Consider the following 15,570-nt stretch of genomic DNA (forward strand, 5'->3'; position numbering starts at 1 on the left):
GTATAGATAATGGATGGATACTATTTACTGCTCATCAAATGACAAAAATTTGACACAAACACATTTTCTCCAACAGACTAAATTAATATTTACTAAAACTAACTGCTGGATGAAATTTTTTACTATTTAGAATGAAGAAGTTGGTTATAGAGGTGCTCATAATGTTTAAACAACATAAACACAGTTTGAAGCAGAAAAAAACTAGATGAAACCATTTTGCTTGTAAATGTGTCCTCATGACCCGATCTTTTTCTTAGGAAAAACACATTAATACATCATTTATGTTGCACTAAATGTGTCAGCTGAGGAGCAAATGAGTTCCTTGGGAAACAAAAGTAAACATGAAGCCCTGTGATTGGGTTCACTCTTATCACTATTAATAAAGTTCGGCCAAATCAAGCAGCTGTTTTCAGTAAAAACCTCTAAAAACCCACTTTATACTTCGTTGTCATCACCTTAAAGACCCCAGTAATGAACTCTCAGGAGTTTAAAAGGGCTAAAAACAGAATTAAAACAGAGTGAATGTTGTGTCTGCTGCCCCCAAGTGGACAAAGAAGGTAGTTTTTGCAGGTTTAAGTTAAAAAGGCATTTATTTACACTAAAAAAACTGTTAAATCTACTGATAACCCAAAAACTTTGACTGATAATTTGAGAGCTGGTTCTGAAGTCCGCCTCTGATGGTAAAATAATCTTTTTCTGTGTTTACATCGATTATTAGATTCATTTAATTCACACAACCTTGTCCGACTAAAGCAAGAAATTCCAATAATGGTTTTTCTTTTTGTTGTCAGAACCCGTAAAATTAATCTGCGAGCCCGTCCAAGAGCAGAGAATAAAATGGACCCCTCGCTGGGTCGGAACGACTCCAACATGTTTAGTAAATTAAATTTAATAGCCATTGTTGAGAAAAGTTTGGAATGGGATAAATTTAGATGGAATCACCTTGTAACGCTGCAGCAGATTCAGTGATCGTTGACCCCTCTGGCACGACAACGAGAACTCCTTTTCAGTGAACTTTTCATTTTAATGAAACAGAAAAAAAAAAGTTTGTAAAAGTTTGTGGGACTTCGGGGAGCTCGGCTCGGCCCGGCGCTTTGAGTTGTTCTTGCCAGGTGATTTTACAAGCCTCAGCGAAGACAGATCTGACAGCAGAGAGCCGGGAGGAGAGGGAGATGACAGAGCTCCTCGACGTGAGCCAGAGAGGATCGGAGTTCTTCTGGAGGCCAGAGCTGCGTGATGCTAAAGCCGAGCCAGAATCAAGGCTTCGTCCTGACCTCCCGGTTCCCAGCAGGCAGCTCCAGCTGATGGCTGGACGTCAAGAGGAGAAACAACGACAAGTTAAATCTCCTTCTGCTCTCCCATCTCCACAACCGGGTCAGATGTTTGTAGATTCATGGGTCCAGTTTTCTCCAGCTGCCAAACTCCAGCAGAAACATTTAAGGCTCTCTAAGAACACTGAGTCCAAACAAGCATTTAACAACAACAACAACAAGACAAAATAACACAAAAATGAGGCACAAAACGACAAAAACAAGGAACAAATGACAAAAGACAGCCAAAAGTCAGACCAAAAAAACCAACAAAACCAAGACAAAATATTACAAAAATTAGGCACAAAATGACAAAAATGAGAAACAAATGACAAAAAAAATGACAAAAAAATTGGCAAATGACACAAAACTAAACAAAAAAGGAAAAAAAATTAGACAAAAAAAGCGACAAAAAGTGGACAAAAAAACAAAAAATGACAAAAACGAGAAACAGTTTTTTGTCTTGCTTTGTCTGACGTGCCGTTTTGTGTCTCATTTTTGTAGTATTTTGTCTAGTTTTTGTAGTTTGTCTGACTTTTGTCGTTTGTCTTGTGTTTGTCGTTTTGTGTCTCTCTCGTCTCGCTTGTGTTTTTTGTCTTATTTTTGTAGTTCTGTGTTTTGTTTTATTCGTTGTTCTATGTATCGTTTTTGTCGTTTCGTGTTTTTTGTCTTGCTTGTGTCATTTGGTTTTTTGTCGCTTTATTTCTTGCTTTGGTCATTTGTGTAATTTTTTGTCTCTTTTGTATAGTTTTGTCGTTTTGCTCATTTTTTGTCGTTTTGTGTCTCATTTTGTAATTTTTTGTCTTTTTTGTCTGTCTTGTTTGTCTCACGTTTTTGTTTTATCGCTTTTGTCATTTTTTGTCTTTTTTGTGTCATTTGTGAAGTTTTTTGTCTTTTTTTGTTTAGTTTCGTGTCATTTTTCTCACTTTTTTGTCATTTTGTTTCCCCTTGTTGTCTTGCTTGTGTCATTTGTCTGTTTGTTGTTTTGATAAAAACAGAACCTGGGTCAGGTGTTTGTAGATTCATGGTTCCAGTCTTCTCCTTCAGCCAAACTCCTGCTGACGTTGGCACCAACAGAAACGTTTAAGGTTCTCTCTCTAAAAAAAAAAAAAAAAAAAAGGTTCTCTCTACCAACACCGAAGAACACTGACCTCCGAACATTTTTCCAAACAAGCAAGGAAAAAGAAAAAGAGGAAAAGCAACTGACAAATCCTTTCCGGCCAAACGAAACAGGCTCCATGTCCAGCCCTGATCCAGCAGCTGGAACTGAACCCTCCGTTGTGATTGAGATTGAAGCTGGCAGACGCAGTCACGCATCGATATCTGACAAACCTGAACGGAGCTCGCAGCTTCCCGGGAAGAAAAGTAATACCTTCTTACAGTAAGCGCTGGAGATGAGAGATTCATCAGAGAGAATGAATTCCAGTCCAGTCCACATCCAGGCAATCGTTTCTTCCGGCAAAGTTTTCTCTGAGCGTTTCCAGAAGACTGTTTATCATATTCTGTTTAACCTTCATCTTGTAGGAGCAGAAACATGTCGTATTTTATGGGGAGAAACATGTGAAATTGTAGAACACTCAAAGCTCTGAACCATCTATCAGGGAGGTCAGTTTACGGAACACTGCAAACCAGATTTGGACCAACAAAACTCTCGCTTTAACAGATTCTAAGCAACCAAAGCAAAATGTGAAACCAAAACTGACAGATTATTACCAGAACAGATAATATGATGAAGATATTAGCCAGCATGTTACGTTTCTTGGTGTGTTTGTGTGTAGGTAGGGTAGCTTGTGTTTTTGTTTCCGTTATCTCCCTTTTTTTTTTGTCAGGTTATGCCTGGTGGGAGTGGCCAGGTACACCTTCAGCTACCTCACAATCAGTAGAGACGGTTAAAAGCCAAGCCAACCTGGTCATCTTGGCCAGTGGACCAGATCAGCAGCTAGTGTGCCGTGTTGGCGTCTCATATTCTGCTAAAAGCCAACAGTGTGGTGTTTTGATTTTGGAGCGGCTTTGTGTTAATAAGCTCGCCTTCTGTTGAATTTAGTTTAATTTTCTTTGCTATTTTTTTGTCAATAAATAATATTTTTTATTTATCTGGTTCTTTCTTTATATTCTTATATATTTTTTACTCCCTTCATCCCCTAGTTCTCAGGGACGTAACATATTTGGGGGCTCGTCCATTTCTTTTAGAAGTGGGAAACTGAGCTGTTTAAATCCATTTATTGTGTCGAGGTGTGTTGTTGTCGCTGGTGGGTATTTTATTTTTCTTATTTAATACCGGGTGGGGTCCAGTCCCTGCTGGGGGTACGGGTTCAGGGCCTCGGCCACCGAGTTCAGCCTTTAAAGTTGCCTCGAGCCCAGCACGCTCCAGAAGATAGACAGGTGAGAAGAGTCAGGCAGGACGGAGGAAATTTTTTGAGTGTTGGTGTTGTTGTGCTAAACGTGTGTTTCCACGGTGACTACAGTGGTACAGTCCGGTTGTGTGTGTGTGACCAGGTGTTGTGACAGGTTGTGCTAGCCTGGCTAGTGGCGGCCTGCAGCCGGTGTACTATCGTTGGTGAGTATGGCAGTGTTTGTGCTGGCTGAGTTTGTGGCTAATCTGTCAGTGGATCAGCTAGAGAGATGTCGGAAACAGGACTTATTTGCAATCGCAGACCACTATGGTGTTGGTGTCTCGTTGTCGCTCATTAAGCAGGAGTTGGAAGCTGTTCTGCTAAATAAACTGGTAAGTGAAAGGGTTTTAACCTTGGTGGTGTCTGGGTCTGCTGCTCTGATGGCTGAGGCCTCAGCAGCTGTGTCCGTCAGTGTGGACTCTCGAGGGTCGGTCACTCTGCTCCTCAGGTGGGAGAAGGGGCTGATCCGCCGGTTGCTGGTTCTCGGTTGACAGCAAACGCTAGGGAACTCTTTGCTGTCTATTTTGACGTAGCCTGCTAATATCAAGTCTGGAGATAATGTCAGTAAATGAGAGTAAAACCCACATTTTGCTTATCAGGTGTGAATGCACCACACAGCACACAAATTTTTTGTAATTTCTAAATCACATAAGGGCCCCAGGTGATACTAATCCTGAGAAAATAGGGCTTACAATAGTAAAACTTTCAACTAATCTGTGGTTCACATGCTGCCAAGGATGTACAAATCATCTCCAGTCCGTTACACCACTACTTGGAGGACAGCACTGTTAGACAGCATGGCCAATAGTGAAAAAAACAGAATGAACCATCAACCTAAATGAAGCGTTTAAGATAAAATAGAGAGTAAAATCAGAGTGGCTTTAAATCCAAGCAACCATATACACAACTTAATTCTGTGGGAATCTTCTATATCCATAATTCAAGACCACAAATTCCCTACCTGATTTAGCCAAACACGCAAGTCCAGTAATAATATTAGTCACCCGTGGATCTGCATCTCTTTAATTTCTTCCGCCTCTTTCTCACTTGAGAATTATGAAGGTTGCATCGGCAATCATCAGTGAAAGTTTGGTGGCAATTCAAGGCGGCTCATGCTGCTTCTCAGCATGGAAAAGCAAAGGCTTGAAGCTAAAATCCATCAGAAGAGCAAAATCTTGATCGATGATTAGATGGATGACTGTAGACTGTAATTTCTAAATCACGTAAGGGTCCCAGTTGATACTAATCCTGAGAAAATAGGGCTTACGATAGTTAAATCCTCAACTAATCTGTGGTTCACATGCTGCCAAGGATCTACAAATCGGCTCCAGTCCGTTACACCACTACTTGCAGGTGCTAGACAGCATCAAGAAAAACACAGAATGAACCAACATCCTAAATGAAGCGTTGAAGATAAAATAGAGAATAAAATCAGAGTGGCTTTGAATCCAGGCAACCATATACACAACTTAATTCTGTGGGAATCTTCGATATCCATGAACCAACATCCTAAATGAAGCGTTGAAGATAAAATAGAGAATAAAATCAGAGTGGCTTTGAATCCAGGCAACCATATACACAACTTAATTCTGTGGGAATCTTCAATATCCATACTTTGAAACCACAAATTCCCAACCCGATTTAGCCAAACACTTAAGTCCAGTGATGGTATTAGTCACCTGTGAATCGGCATCTCTTTGATTTCTTCCGCCTCTTTCTCACTTGAGAATTATGACAGGTGTGTCGGCAGTTATCAGTGAAAGTTTGGTGGCGATTCAAGGTGGCTCATGCTGCTGCTCAGAATGGAGAAGCAAACACATGAAGCTAAAACCCATCAGACGAGCAAAATCTCAATAGATGATTAGACGGGCAACATGCATGGCAGCAAACACTAGGGAACTCTTTGCGGTCTATTTTGTGGTATCCTGCTAATATTAAGTCTGGAGATGTCAGAGTAAAACCCACATTTCACTTATCCAGTGCGAATGCGTCACACAACACACAGATTTTCTGTAATTTCTAAAGCACATAAGGGTCCCTAGGTGATACTAATCCTGAGAAAATAGGGCTTATGATAGTTAAACTTTCAACTAATCTGTGGTTCACCTGCTGCCAAGGATCTACAAATCGACTCCAGTCCGTTACACCACTTCTTGGAGGTGTTAGACAGCATAGAAAAACACAACCAACATCCAAAATGAAGCGTTGAAGATAAAATGGAGCATAAAATCAGAGTGGCTTTGAATCTAGGCAACCGTATACACGACTTAATCCTGTGATTTCAACTAAATCTGTTAGAGAATTGTGATTCAGATTGTGGACCATGAGATAATCATCTGATCTTCTGGCCAGGATCACCCCCCTCCATCCTGTTGGGTCATCACTTGTCCCATTGTGACCATAAAAGCTCTGATTCATGTTGTTTTAAACACAGTGAATTATGTCCCTGTAGCTTCCAAATGTCTGATGTAAACCACCTTGTAGAGGAAACCACTCCCGAGCCGACTTTCAAGTAATTTGTTCTGGTGAAAAATGTCCAGCCAGTAATTGAGGACACAAATCATTCCTAACGGAGCACAAACCAGACAAGATAAGCTACCTTGTAATGGAGGCACCGCACTCTGAGAACATGAAGTCATGGTGTAAAACGCTCGCACAGCTTCGCCAACACAGCTGAGAGATTAAAGGGTGGTTTGTGGTGCGCAGATATCATTTATCACCTATCATTATCATTCCATCTGTTGACGCTTACACTTTTATTAACCACACCCACATCTGTTGGCCAGGTGTTGGCACATTTAAAGCTATTATTAGCACAACCAACCCTTCGGGACTTATTCATAGAAGAAAAAGACTCTAACTGCCTTTTCTCCAAAGTCCTGATGAAGCTTTATTGTTCTGCCAGTGACCTTTAACCAGAATATGAAATGTAAAATCTTAGAAACCTGTCAAGTTTTGGGCAAAAAGCAAAGTTCTCAGGATTTCTAACATGATCTCTTAATGGCATGGTTTTAATCAGTGTGTGAACTTGTTACGCCTCGGTCACTTTTTCCTATTTATTGTGTTTTTTTTCTCTCCATGAAACAACTCCAGAAGATAAACAGTATGTGCAGATCTGCTTTATGTCACCCAATGTTCCAGATCGCAGGCTTTGTTTTCGGTACGTTCTGCAGATGTCCTCGTAAAGCACCGCTGCTTGCGACATCCCACTTTTATTGGGCCTCAATCTTTGAACCATCCTGCTCGTATATCTGTAGTTTGTAGTGAGAAATGACCCGTCATCCATCTCTGCGCTTGTTTATAGTCGTGTAGAACACAGTGAAGCATGTGACGAATCTTCTGCTGAGCAAAGGATTGTGGGTCGGAATGGCCAGAAAGGTATACTGCAAAACGCGACCCCATGTACTAGAACATGTTGGTATGTTTTTTTTTGACATGCTATGTACTGGGACATTCTACAGTACTGTGTTGGAACACACCATCAGTTTAGTAGGGAGTCGGATAAAAAACCCTAAAATTTGTAGTATTTATAGTATTTCTGGGTACAAATTATCTTTCTTCCTTTCTTTCCCTTTCTTCTTCATTACTCAAAAATGTAATAAAGAATGCAAATGTGCTTCTTTTGTGACTTAAAGGCAAAGTTAAATTAGCATTTTTCATGATAGAAAAGGGTGAAATGTGGACAATTATGCACAAGAAGTTCTTGAACTGTACATCTGGTGACTACTTCTCGACCATATTTGGATTATGTTCATTTTGTCATTTCTTACTATAAACTAGTGCTACCTTTAAACTGGCAACTCAATAAGGAAAGTACAGTTTTACCTTGCTGACATGTTTCGAAGACATGTTTGAAGAAGACTGTAGACGTAGTCGAAACATGTCAGCAAGGTAAAACCATACTTTCCTTATTGAGTTTTTGGTTAAAAAGTACTATTTTATAACTTCTTGACCACCGAGTTATTCCACATACTAGTCAGGTGAAGGTTTACTACCAGAGACTCCTTTGACCAGCAACTATCGAAGACCACCTTAAAATGCAGCTTTACTCAGTGTACATGATACCACAGAAGATGAGAAGAAGATGCTGGCTTGTTGGATTCTGCTTGTCAGGCACTTAAATGTCCACAAACCCACTATTTATCGTCTAAGGAGTCATTTCAGACAGTTCTAGTTAGTGTCTGATGACATTCCCAATATGTCCAAAAACGTCACCAAGACTTTCAGGAACAACATTCCACCAGCAGCATTGACGACTTTATTAACTACATGTGTAACAGATGTGGGGCGCTATGCGATGCTATTATCATTTCCAAACCAGTGGACACTCAGTTGTTTCATGATGTCCTTTCTGATAGTATAATTTCTTAAATGCTGCGTTAATATTTTTGTTCAGTATATATGCTTCAGTATGCAGATGTTACAGAGCTTCTGTATAGATATTGTTGAAGTCCCTCTACGGTTGTTGACTTTACACCTAAAAATTCATCTGTCTATCAAAGTTGCCAAAGTTTTTTCCATGAAAATAATCCTTTTCTGCCTTAAAATGCTTCAATATAATTGTACACTGTTTAATCCTCTACATCAGGGGTGTCCAACATGCAGCCCGTGGGCCACAATCGGCCCTCCAGAGGGTCCAATCTGGCCCTCAAAGTATAAAAATTCCAGAGAAGACATTGACTGCAGACTAGTAAAACTATAAATTTAAAATAATTTCTAGACCATGACAAGTTGTTTTGATCGTAAGGTAAAATACTAGATTGTTCATTATTCTTTTGTAGTTTTGTGTCTCGTTTTTGTAATATTTTGCTTTGTTTTTGTTGTTTTTTGTCTGACTTTTGTAGTTTGTCCATTTTTTGTCACTTTGTACCTTTTTGGTCAAATTTTGTGTCTTTTGTTCAGCTTCGTGTCATTTATCAAATTTTTTTGTCATTTTGTCCCTCATTTTTGTAATACTTTGTCTCGTTCTTGTTGTTTTTAGTTAGTTTTTGTCTGACTTGTTTCCTTTTTGTCTCATTTGTGTTTTTGTCTTATTTTTGTCATTTTGCGTTTTTCTTTATTAGGTTGTTTGTTTATCGTTTGTGTGGTTTTGTGGGGTTTCTTTCTCGCTTGTGTTGTTGGTCTACTTTTTAGTCATTTTGTTTCTCGCTTTTGTCATTTATGTCTTCGTGTCATTTGTGTAGTTTTTTTGTCTCATTTTGTTTTGTTTCATTCCGTTTGTCTCAGTTTTTTGTCATTTTGTGTCTCATTTTTAACATTTGGTGTCTCATTTCTGTCATTTTGTGTCTCATTTTTGTAATATTTTGTCTTGTTTTTGTCATTTTTTGTCTGATTTTTGTCATTTTGATCATACAGTAAAAATCCTACATGGTTCAGTTCCAGATAGCTGTGACTAAATGTCGTCTTCCTTTGTAGACACTCTGTGATCTGGAAGTTGAGGAAATGACAAACTGAGGCTGAATGTTGCTGAAATTAAACAATTTTTTTCAAAGAAATTTCAGGTTGTTGATGATGTTTTGTAAAAAGATAATGTGAACATTTTCAGAATTGACATTTTTGCACTCAAACAAAGGAAACATTAGGAGTTGTGGTTATTTATAGGTCATTATGCTGTGATTTTACTGGTCTGGTCCACTGGAGATCAAACTGGGTTGAATGCCAAACCTAAACTAAGATGAGTTTGACACTCATGCTCTAGAATGTACAGATCTATGAAGTCCCTGTCTCTCTCTAAACCCATCTCTTTCCATTCATTACAGTTCAAGCACACCAGTTCATCTACAACAAAAACACCACAATGAAACTGTTAACAAGGTAAAAGACTAACAATAGTTTTTATGGAGTATATTGTATGTCTTAGTACTAACCCGATTTACGATGTATTTATGAATATCTTTTGCCTATAAAGCAAGAAACCTTCTAAATATAGTCTTAGCCCCGACCCTGACATGATCTTTCCGAGACCAGGGGTTTTCTGTCGTTGCCAATGGGAGCAGCCTCGTCCAATAACACGACGGCCACCAGACCACAGCCTCTTGATGCTTGTAGATGGACCCCTCATGTTTGCATTTGCTTGTCTCTCCCTGTGCAAGGTTGACCAAGATTACGCCACCCATGCGTCGCCTCCTCTCCCACATCTGTCTCGAATCGACGGCAAACCAACCGAGACCACGACCACTCATTATTCAGAGACAACGTGCTTTACACCAGCCCGCTTACGTCATATTTGTTTATGCTGTCTGACAACGAGCCCCTACCGACTGAAAAAGGCCACATTGTGAAACATTTATCGAGGTTTACCTCCCAAAAATCGGCTCCCTCACGAGTTAGTTTCCCTGAATCAGTGTGATCGAGTGCGATTTTTTTCGACTACTGTCATTTGTTTTGGAGTTTTGTTGTGCTGAGAGGCAACAGCATCTCTGGAGTGAAGGCGGTTGTCTAGTTTCTATCCACCAGTGGGAGCTGTGAGACCACGCTGCTCGCTTCCTCCTCCAACCTGAACCACCTTCACTTCACTATAACCTCAAATAAAATACAGCTAATCAATCATGGAGCTCCACGAACTTCACGTTTAACTAAGCATATTTACACAATCCAGCCATGTTAAACACACAGAATTAATATCTGTTAGTATTCAGCTCCACAGGTGAACCTTGGACTTCTGTACAAGTATAAATCCACTGAACTTCACAGAGGGCTTCAGCAGGCCAGTGGCTTTTTTCACATCAGTGCACAGATGGATTGTTGTAGCTTTTGGACCGGGAGCAGCTCGAATTGATCTAGTTAAAGGGCCGTGATGTGGCCTGGTCAAGCTCTTACAGGATGGTCTCCAGGGCGGACTTGGACGTGGTGTGTTTGGATATCTTTCACACAAGGCTCAGTCTGTTTCAACACTTTGTGAACCTCTGCGCTGGACCGCTGGAGGACAATTTAACATCTGACTCAATAAACAGGAGTCTGTCGGTGTGTTTGCACGTGCGCGCCAGAGTGCACGTGTAATTGAGGAGCGGGGAAGCGTGCGTTGCGAGTGTGTGACGGTGCACGGTTCGAGTCCTGAAGCACATCTTGTTTAGTTAAGCGTTGGTGTTTCTGCAGCCTTCCCCTCCCTGCTGCTCATCACTCAGCCGAGGACAACTGGGGAGAAATAAAACCTCCAACGCCCGCACACAATTCACACTGCGCTCACAGTTTTGTACACAAACACACAGGAGGTTAATGCGTGTGCAAACAAAACAGGATGTGCCGGCGTCGGTCGATCATAAATGATGGCTCTCTATGCCGGTGAATCTGAATGGGCCTGGCAGTCAGCGTCACTAAACAATCCCCAGTGAAGCGTGTCCACCGTTTGCCCTGAATCTGACAAATTTCGCCAACATTCCTCGTTTATATGATTGACTGAAACAAAACAATCGCGGAGCTGAACTTTATTTTTCCTGAGCCTCGGCTTGCATGTGCATTATTATGATTTCCACGACACTTTATCTGCAACTGCAATAAACAGAAAAGGCTGGAAGTTGAGCGAATAGTGGCAGACACAGCGAATGCATTCATGCAGCCTCGGTAGGTGAGTCCGGCTTGTTCTACCTACTCTCCATTTACTTGGCTGCAAAGTAAACACCATAGGAATGTTATCCCAAACCTACTAATTTGCCTTGATTACATTAATATTTTTTCGGTTGAAATTGCCCTTTTCCCTTTCCTACTGCTGTTGTTTATTTTCTTTCTCCTCCTCCCCTGTATTGCTTTCACTATTAGTACACAATTAAGGGTGATTAGCTGTCAGACGGACGGCCTGGGTTTCCTGTGGGCGCTTATATTGTTGTCTGTTTATGTAATCACACAAAGAAAGAAAGGAGTCATGTATGAAGAGGGCATACAGGATCCACTGATGAGGCTGGGGAGCAGAACAAACATGGGAATAATTTCTTTGTTGTTTTATATAAGGCTGTTCCGTGATTACGGTGCGATTTGCAGTAGGCCTTAAAACTGTGGCAATACATTATGAGAGACAGAGTCAACAGCAATTAGAAAATAGTCAGAAAGAACTTTCTATAGGTTTATTTAAATCCAAAAGAAAAAAAACACCCACAGTCTAGTGTTTCCTACTACCTCCAACTAAGACGTTTATCAAATAGAGATCATTCCTATATCCTTACTTATTTTTATTTATGTCTCTAAATGTATCTATTTGTGTGTGTTTTTTCATGTGACAAAGTCATCTTGCATATGTATACCTTCCTCCAACGTGCTGGAGAATGGACCGCTACACCCTCATTATCGTTATGCTACACAGGGGAAAAAAAACGCTCTTGAATATTTATATATCTTTACACCAATCGCTATCGTCTTGGGCAGAGTTAAGCCCAGGATGTAGTGATGGTGCCCCTCCAAAATGTAATGGGGTATTGTTTTGTTTGGTTGTTCTGATTTTATTAATTATTGATCATCTGATCACAAAATATAAACCCTTAAATGTCCTGATTGTGGTCACTAGATGTACACCGATACTAAGCACAGGATGTTGTGACGGTACCCTAGCAAAAAAAAAGGTTGTTGTGATGCAACATTGGCATGAAAGGAGGCGAGAACTAAGGATGCAAATTTTGAATAATCATTTTAACTGACAATTAGCAGTTTCATCAGTGAATAAACAATCAATGATATCATATGAACTCCGTAGACATCACTGAATGTCCTTATTACACAATTACACAATCACAAGATGGACTTTGCTGCAAAGCCCAGGATGTAGTGATGATGCCCCTCCAAAAGGTGATGGGGTATTTGTTTTGGTTGGAAGTTCTAGCCTTATTAATCAATAACTGATGACAAAATATAAACACTAGACGTCATTAAATGTCCTGATTACAGTCACAAAATGTACTTTGCTGTTAAGTCCAGGATTTAGTGATGGTGCCCCTTCAAAAAATGATGAGGCATTGTTTTGGTTGGATGTTCTAGCCTTATCAATCCATAATTGATTAATTGATGACAAAACATAAACCCTAGACGTCATTAAATGTCCTGATTATGGTCACTAGATGTACACTACTGCTAAGCCTAGGATGTAGTGATGGTGCTCAAACAAAAAAGGTGATGGGGGAATTGTTCTGGTGGAAGATTTGCTTGAAAGCAGGTGAGAACTAAGGATGCAAATTTTGAATAATCACTTTACATCAGACAGCAGACTTATCAATCAACAATTGATTACTCCATAACCCAATATGAACCCAGGAGAAGTTATTAAATGTCCTGATTAGAGTCACAAGATGTACCTTGCTGCTAAGCCCAGGATGTAGTGATGATGCCTCTCCAAAAGATGACAATGGAATTGTTTTGGTTGGATGTTCTAGCCTTATTAATCAATAATTAATGACAAAATATAAACCCTATACGTCATTAAATGTCCTGAATGTGGTCACGGGACATACACTGCTGCTAAGCCCAAGATGTAGTGATTGTACCCTAGCAAAAAAAAAAAAGGCTGTTTTGGTGGAAGATTTGCATGAAAGGAGGTGAGAACTAAGAACGCAAAACTCTGAATAATCACTTTAACCAATAATTAGGAGCTTCATCAGTGAATATTAAAATAATCACTAGTATATATGGATGTAGATGTCATTAAATGTCCTGAATACAGTCACAAGATGCAAATCGCTGCTAAGCCCAGGAAGTAGTGATGGTGTCCCTCCAAAAAGTGACAAAGGAATTGTTTTGATTGGTTCTTCTGGTCTTATTAATCAATAGTTGATTAATTGATGACAAAATATACACCCTAGATGTCATTACATGTCCTGATTGGGGTCACTAGACATACACCACTGCTGCGCCCAGGATGTAGTGACAATGCCCCTGCAAAAAGTGACATGGGAATTGTTTTAGTGGAACATTTGCTTGAAAAGAGGTGAGAACTAAGGATGCAAGTTTTGAATTATCACTTTAACCGACAGGCAGCAGCCTTGTCAATCAACAATCGATTAATCCATAACCCAATACAAACCCAGGAGAAGTTATTAAATGTCTTGATTACAGTCACAACACGTACACCGCTGCTAAGCCCAGGATGTAGTGACCGTGCCCCTCAAAAAGGTGATGGGGTATTGTTTTCGTTGGATGTTCTAGCCTTATTAATCAATAATAAGTGATGGTGCCCTAGCAAAAAAGTTAAATGGGAACTGTCTTGGTGAACACCGGCACAAATGTCGGACGAGGGCTAAACTTTAAATCATTTCTTTAATAGATAATTGGCGACCTTATCAATCAATGATGGATTAATCAGCATCATAATATCAATTCCTTAGACGTCATTTAATGTTTCCAATTGTGTTCACATGATGTTCAATGCTCAAATGGCATACATCTATTGACATCAGTACTTCGTCAGGCACAGTCTATTGAAACCACTGCCTTAAAGTGACGTTTAAAGCACTTGTGTTTCCTGAAAACATGACAGCGTTGGCCAGTAGACATTTAATGTCACAGAAGACTTTCTCATGGTTGCACTTTACTAGCCAAACTCCCACAATGGTCTCTGTTTACCAACACAGAATTGACAGTATAGCGTTAAACAGTCAGAGGCAACCATAGTAGGAATACAACCAGGTACTACAAATAATCTGCTTTATTATTTTTACATATATGTCTTGTGCCTTATTGGTGAATATATTTTAAATGGGTTAAATTGTTCACGACAAACATCCTTAGTGATAACTGTCATTAAAAGGGATAATTTACAGAAATAAAAGCAGGGCTTCCATACTGCAAGATACAAATCTTCAGGAAAACTCATTTTTTTGGCATGTAGTTTGCTGCTCTGAGGTGGTTGTTGTTTCCTGTAGTGAAGGGGATTTTAAAAACAGCGACTCACGGATAGCGGAAGGGAAAGTGAAAGCTGCATGAAATGTGAAGCTTATATCTAGAATCTACATCCGGTGAGTCAGACTATTATCTGTGAACTTTTGCAACTAGGCTAAAGCACTTAAAGTAAGGTGGTTAAATTGAAAACATACTATCAATAATTGTCAACACTGGCTGAAAACAAACATTTTATCTTACATTTTTCAGCCCTAATATGCAGTAGTATTGAGTATCTCTGTATTATATCGAGTTAATCAAGGTCACTGACAATTTGTTTTGTTCATATGTGGGTTTCTGGGATTTATGATAGTTTTTTCATGCGGAAACTCTAAAGTTATTTGTTATTATTGTTTCCACATAGACTAGAGTCCCCTTATCAAAAATTAATTCGTGCCTATGATGTGTTTGTTTGCTTTTGCAGCGCTGGGAAGCAGCAGAGCTTCTGATCCCTCCTCGTTCATCCTCATGTCACCCATTACTCATAGATGGAGACGGAGATACGAAGGAAACAGAAACAGCAGCTGGAAACACATCACATCCATGCATGTCCTTTGTACTTCTGTAGTCCAAGCCCAGCCAGCGATAGGGAGCCGGCTGGTCCACTGAGCGTCTTCGATGTTCACGATGGAAATAAAACAATTCACGCTGGGAACTTTTATAGTTTGTTTATATAGTAAATGTTCAGAAATGTCTCCTGGCTGTTACTCAGTTAATCTGAATATAAATAATGTCAGAAAAGAAGACTTATGGGCCTTTTAATGTTTATTCATTTTATCTGATGAATATTATTGTTTGTTTGCTTTGCCTAAGTGGCCCCTGGGCAACGCAAGCCGAGTATCGCTGCCATGGACTCTCTGCTGGCCAGATCGATGTGGATTAGCTCAGCTCCATCATAGTAATGGAAGAGTAACAAAGCCCACATGGATCTGCAGAAAAGCAGTGTTTGAACACAGTAACAGCCCCCGCTGGCTGTAAAGAAATTATGGCTCAATCATGTTTCAGATGTTCTC

The 15,570-nt window shown here is 39.9% G+C and overlaps 1 long non-coding RNA gene across 1 annotated transcript in view; it reads right to left on the bottom strand.

Moving 5' to 3' along the window:
• Positions 1–662: 662 nt before the first annotated feature.
• Positions 663–15,570, bottom strand: part of LOC111568519 (uncharacterized) — a 90,153-nt gene continuing 75,245 nt past the window's right edge. The window contains exon 3 of the long non-coding RNA XR_002746132.2: positions 663–1,308. This is a non-coding gene — a long non-coding RNA (uncharacterized LOC111568519). The remainder of the gene's footprint in view (positions 1,309–15,570) is intronic.

This window comes from Amphiprion ocellaris, chromosome 18, assembly GCF_022539595.1.
Source record: "Amphiprion ocellaris isolate individual 3 ecotype Okinawa chromosome 18, ASM2253959v1, whole genome shotgun sequence".
Taxonomy (NCBI): Eukaryota; Metazoa; Chordata; class Actinopteri; family Pomacentridae; genus Amphiprion; species Amphiprion ocellaris.